The sequence below is a fragment of the Mus musculus genome, chromosome 2, assembly GCF_000001635.26.
Source record: "Mus musculus strain C57BL/6J chromosome 2, GRCm38.p6 C57BL/6J".
Lineage (NCBI taxonomy): Eukaryota > Metazoa > Chordata > Mammalia > Rodentia > Muridae > Mus > Mus musculus.
In genome coordinates, this window is record NC_000068.7 from 66652285 (window position 1) to 66659005 (window position 6721).

Below are 6721 nucleotides of genomic sequence, written 5' to 3' on the forward strand. Positions count from 1 at the left end.
AGTGAGTACATAGCATGCATGTCCTTTGGGTTTGGGTTACCTCACCCAGGATGATATTTTCAAAGAGAAAGTGAAGGGAGTCTTTGCTTTAGTGGCAGGGGACATTTATCAAATGCGTGGTCACTAGAGTTATTGAAATATTCTAAGCTCTAGTTCTCTCCTCATCATGAGAACGGTAACATCTGATGAATTTGACTCCGTTAGGATTAAGTAAAACTATATCCATATAAATATCTGAGAATGCCAAATGGGACCAGTAGTTAATGTTCAATGTTAAATACATGAGTGAATATGTAGCTGTGTTCTTTTGAATGTTTATAGTTTCCCAGACATTAGCACACACCCCCACTAATCCTCATTACAATGTAGGTGCCATCCATTTGTATCATCCTATTGAACATATCTGATATGGGCTTATCTTAAATAAACAAAATATGTCTAATTAAAAGTTGCAGGAAATCAACAAGTATGCTGCACAAATAAAAGATTCCAGAGCTAAGGTTTTAATGTTGGCTACTGCTTCTGAGAATCTATTCCTTGAGGATGCTTTGCCACCACTATTGAGCAGAAGGTAATTAAAATTAACCACAGAAAAGAAAAAGGGAGAGTGTGAAAGGGGACAGAAGGGAGAGAGATTAAAAGCCAGGGCAGTGCCGATGTTCTCTATGGAATCTTCTGCACCTGAGATTCTCTCTTCCATCTCTTGTATTCTGTTGCTGATGCTCGCGTCTATGGTCCCAGATTTCTTTCCTAGGGTTTCTATCTCCAGCGTTGCCTCACTTTGGGTTTTCTTTATTGTGTCTACTTCCCTTTTTAGGTCTAGTATGGTTTTGTTCATTTCCATCACCTGTTTGGATGTGTTTTCCTGTTTTTCTATAAGGACTTCTACCTGTTTGGTTGTGTTTTCCTGCTTTTCTTTAAGGACTTGTAACTCTTTAGCAGTGTTCTCCTGTATTTCTTTAAGTGAGTTATTAAAGTTCTTCTTGATGTCCTCTACCATCATCATGAGATATGCTTTTAAATCCGGGTCTAGCTTTTCGGTTGTGTTGGGGTGCCCAGGACTAGGTGGCGTGGGGGTGCTGCGTTCTGATGATGGTGAGTGGTCTTGATTTCTGTTAGTAGGATTCTTACGTTTGCCTTTCGCCATCTGGTATTCTCTGGAGCTGTGCAGGATACACTCGGAGGGGTCCTGGAACCAAGATGTCTGTGCAGGGTACACTCGGCAGGGTCCCGGAACTAAGTTGTCTGCTGCCAATGCTCAGGCAATGCGCTCCCGCGCCGGGCAGGTCCCTATCCTCTGGCTGGGAAAATGGTCACCTGCCTGTACAGGATACACACGGCGGGATCGATACAAAAAAATGTGGTGCATTTACACAATGGAGTACTACTCAGCTATTAAAAAGAATGAATTCACGAAATTCCTAGGCAAATGGTTGGACCTGGAGGGCATCATCCTGAGTGAGGTAACCCAATCACAAAAGAACTCAAATGAAATGTACTCACTGATAAGTAGATATTAACCCAGAAACTTAGTATAGCGAGATATAAGGTACAATATGTAAAACATATGAAACTGAAGAAGAACGAAGACCAAAGTGTGGACACTTTGCTCATTCTTAGAATTGGAAACAATAACCCATGGAAGGAGTTACAGAGACAAAGTTTGGAGCTGAGACAAAAGGATGGTCCATGTAGAGACTGCCATATCCAGGGATCCATCCCATAATTAGCCTCCAAGCGATGACACCATTGCATACACTAGCAAGCCTTTGTTGCAAGGACGGTGATATAGCTGTCCCTTGTGAGACTAGGCCGGGGCCTAGCAAACACAGAAGTGGATGCTCACAGTCAACTATTGGATGGATCACAGGGCCCCCAATGGGGGAGCTAGAGAAAGTATCCAAGGAGCTAAAGAGATCTGCAACCCTATCCGAGGAACAACATTATGAACTAACCAGTACCCCAGAGCTCTTGACTCTAGCTGCATATGTATCAAAAGATGGCCTAGTCAGCCATCACTGGAAAGAGAGGCCCATTGGTCAGGCAAACTTTATATGCCCCAGTACAGGGGACTGCCAGGGCCAAAAAATGGGAATGGGTGGGTAGGGGAGTGGGTGTGGGGAGGGGGGGACTTTTGGGATAGCATTGGAAATGTAATTGAAGAAAATACGTAATAAAAAAAAAGTCCCAATTTGAAAAAAAAAAAAAAAAAAAAAAGCCAGGGCAGAATATAGAAGAGGCTGAGGGAACAAAACAAAACAGTTAAACAGCTTAAAGAAAAGTTGTTTAACATGAAACACTTGCTTTCATTTCAAGTGCTTTGCCCTCACAGTTTGTCCTGCTTAGGTCATTCCTCTCTTTCTCTGCCTACTCTTTACATCAGTCATTTCTCAGTTTAAGCAAACTTTCAGTTCCCAAGACCAGGTCCAGATTTTTTAACTTGACATGCTCATAACATTGTGAACTTTACTTCTATCACACAAGACATGCTTTAAAATGAAGTAACTGGACAATTATCCTTTAGCATAGAGACGTAAACCCAAGTTTTGCTAAAAGAGTGACTCTGCGCGTGTTAAAGATGTCATGAACAGAGAAACAGCTCTACTGTTAAAAAAAAAAAGGCTATGTATAGCGAAAATCAGAATTGTACCAGTGAAGGTTTTCCAGATGAATACAAACAAAAGGTTAAAAATTAGATCTAACAGCAATCTACTTCAAATTCTTCCAAAAATTTCAGTGCTAATTCACACAATTTTTTAAAACTTTTAATTGATTCCTAGTGAGTTTCATAGCATGCACCCCATAGCAAATCCCCTTCCCCTTAGATCCACCCTTTGACTTTCCAACCTCCACTCCAAAATAAAATGTGCGCGCGCGCGCACACACACACACACACACACACACACACACACACACACACAGACACACACACACAGAAAGAGAGAGAGAGAGAGAACATAGAAAATATTTCATATCGGAAGCTGTATTATATCACACTGAGTCCCACAGTATACCCCTCTGTCCACACACCTTCACTTTGAAATGTTCATTGCATGAGGTATTCGTCTGGTTCAAAGTCTCTGGCTTCTATGACATGATCAATATTGGATCCTTACCAGGACTCCTCCAGGCCATCCCATTGCTGCCCTGTGTCAGGGAGATCCTGTAGCTTAGGACTAACAAGGCCAGTCATTTCATGTGTTCCAACCCTTTGCAGGTGATGAAGATTTAGGGGTGGGTCACTTCAGAGCCCTGCTCTGGGCCTGGGTGGCAGCCAATCTGGGAAGTGTGCCAGCTCTCCTTTATCCACGACACCAGGGTAAACTCTCCAGCACTGTTCCAGCTAGGCCACTCAATGCTTCCATAAGCAGGAGGCAGGGTCAACTCTACTGCTTTCATGCCCTTGGGCAGGCTCGTCCACACCCATACCTCCAGAGTCAGCTCCACTCTGATGCCCAGTCAAGACATGGGGCCCACTCTCCCAATTGCTGCAATGTTCCAGGGCTGGGGCAGCTCCACTGTGTTGCCCAGGTGAGGCACAAGGTCCACTCTCCCAGGTGCAACAGCCAGTTCACCCAACTATTACAAGTGGCCAGGGGAATGGAAGCAGGGGTGAGGAGCATTACCCTCACACCCATGCCATTTCAGCAGACGAATAGCAGGGCCAGATCTTAGACTGAGGGCCAACACATCCCCACCCTGTTGACTATGGCCAGTCCTACTGTGTCACCAAGAAGAGGTACAGGGCTTGTTCCTTTTAGTGCTGCAGTTAGGGGGTGGGACAGGGCCAGCTCTCTCCAACTCGTGATCCAGTGGGCAGCTTTCCTGACTGCCAGAGGTGGAGAAGGGCAGGGACCATTTTATCTGTACCCATGCTGCCTTGTGGTAGACGAGTGGCAGGGTCAGCTCTCCCATACAGCTCCTAGACATGCACATGGTCCCAGGTCAGCGACAGCCCCTTGTTCTCTAGTAGCAATACAAGCCTTGGGCATCAACACCAAACCCTGCCTCTGCATAGCCATGAACCCAGACATTGCCCTCAGTGGCAGATCAGGCGGGGACTTCACCATTGCCCCAGGTGGTGGGACTGGCAATTCACAAGTTACTCCTCTCCAACGCCAATTCTTCAGTTCTATCTCTCTTCATGACACTCAAGCTACTCCACTTCTCTTTCTGTCTCATCTCACCACATACTCATACATTGTGGTGGCTCCTACAGCAGGCTGACATTATGGCTGGTGGGCGCCTGGGTGACATCATCCTTCTGTGCTGTAAGCAAGGAAGGATCTACGGTCTGCCTGTACTATGTGTAGGTGGGTAGGTCTGTGATTGGCATGGCCATCTGTAGGTCTCTGCTTCCCTCCTCCCATCCTGCAATGTATGATGTGGTGGTAGGCAGGGCTCTGTTTATCTATGGCCCACTCTTGCTGTGGTTCAGGGCAGGACTGCGGTAGCCTTTGGCTACCTGCACTTAGTGGCTTGGTGCAGCACTAGTCATCTGTAATGCACTTTCTGGTTTTTATTTTATTTTTATGTGTCCTAGGGATACCAAACCAGGCACCAAGCTAGAATGAACAAAGGACTGTCATTTCTCTGCCCCTGACTGATATAAAAACAAAACCACACCAAAAAGATTTACTCTTGGCCATTGCCAGGAGGATTGCACACTTGTTTTTTGATTCCAAAAACTAAATTTAGACAAAAGAACTATAAGAAAAATCATTTTGTTGGCCAATATTGCATGATAGATGGATTCAAAAGTCCTAATTAGATTTCTAGCACAAGAAATCTACACTAAGTTCAACAACATGTTAAAAGCTTCATATACCATGATGAAACAATTTATCCTGCATATCTAAGGATGTTTAACATATGAATGAATCACTGTGATAATCCAATATAGTAAATGATGGAAACTGAGAACCTCTCAGTAGATGTGGGAAAACAAACTTCTTTAATGACAGTTTCTCAATGGTATAAGAACAAAGGGTATATATCTAGCATAATTCAGACCATCTCTGAACACCTGACAAAGGGAATGTATCTAACTGTAACTTAGTCCATCTCTGAACACCCAAAAGAGCGAAAGTACCTAACTGTAACTCAGTCCATCTCTGAACACCCAACATAGGGAATGTATCTAACCTATCTAACTGTAACTCAGACCATCTTTGGGTTTTTGTTTTTGTTTTTGTTTTTGTTTTTTTTTTTTTTTGTTTTTGTTTTTTTTTTTTGAGACAGGGTTTCTCTGTGTAGCCCTGGCTGTCCTTGAACTCATTCTGTAGACCAGGCTGGCCTTGAACTCAGAAATCTGCCTGCCTCTGCCTCTCAAATGCTGGGATTAAAGGTGTGCCCCACCACTGCCTGGCTCAGACCATCTCTGAGCACCCAACAGAGGGAATGTATCTAACTGTAACTCAGACCATCTTTGAACACTATAATATATTTGTATATGTTTGTATACAGTATATATTTTAATACTTTATTGGGTGGTAGCAATCATGAGCTTTTACTGCAACATTTATATGCCAGTAGCATTTATATTTTTAAATGAAATAGCATTGGGTATTTTTGTCATTTCTTCTTCAAGTAGTGCTGGGATACTCAGTCACAACATGGAGACATCACTAAGAAGCTATAGTTATATACATAAAGAACGAATAATCCCACTTGTGGATGATATGAAATGATACAAAGAAAATCATTTAAGAACACATTTAAGACATTTTAGCCTTTTAAAATGTGTGTTCAGAATTGATGCAACAAACTGTATGTCAGCGACTAGATCAACTGTGTTTGGATGGAGTGCATGGACCTCAGATGCTGGCACTGTTCTACCATCAATTTAGTCTTCAAGTTCTGCAACATTTCTGATTGCCTAGACTTGTTCAGTATTGAAGGAGGACTGTAAGGGCTCTAATCAGACTGGAATGTTGTCTTATTTCTCCTTAAAGCATCATCAGTATTGCTGTATAATTTCATGTGTATGTGCATGCATAAGTGTGTGTGTGTGTGTGTGTGTGTGTGTGTGTGTGTGTTGAACCTGAAAATTATTGATTTGGGTAAACTTGCTGGTTTGTAAGCTCCTAAGACATCTCTACCTCCCTAGCACAGGGGTTGCTTACAGACAGATCATGCCTAATTTTTTACATGGATGTTGAGGATCAACACAGGCCTTCGAGATTTTGTGGCACAACTTTAGAGACCAAATCTTCTCCCCAACTCTCTGCTTATTTATAAATCCTACTTAATTGTTCATTGTCTTTAGAATATTGTTTGCATATTAAACCATGATCCTTTGTGCTGTTAATGTACTTTAATTTTTAACCCTACTTACATTTGTTCAATTCTTGTTTTTTTCTTGAGAGAGTGACTCGCTGTATATCCCCATGCTGGTCTTGAGCTCACAGTCCTATTGGATCTTCATTCCAAGCATAAGGATTACAGCCATGTGTCACCATACCTGCCTGTATCATTGTTTTTCATTTCATTTTATTTTATTAATAAAAGGTTAGGATCACTTGCACTTAATTTAGTTATTGTTCTTTTTAATTAATGTACAATATGCCATTAAATCTACCATCATGTTATTTGTTTTTGATTTCTTCTATTCATATTGTCAAATGTCTTTCTTTTAAAAATTAATTTATTAATAGCAGTTTATCATATCCTTCACGTTGGCATAGTATCAGATGTGTTTTTAGCCAGTTCTCTACTTAAT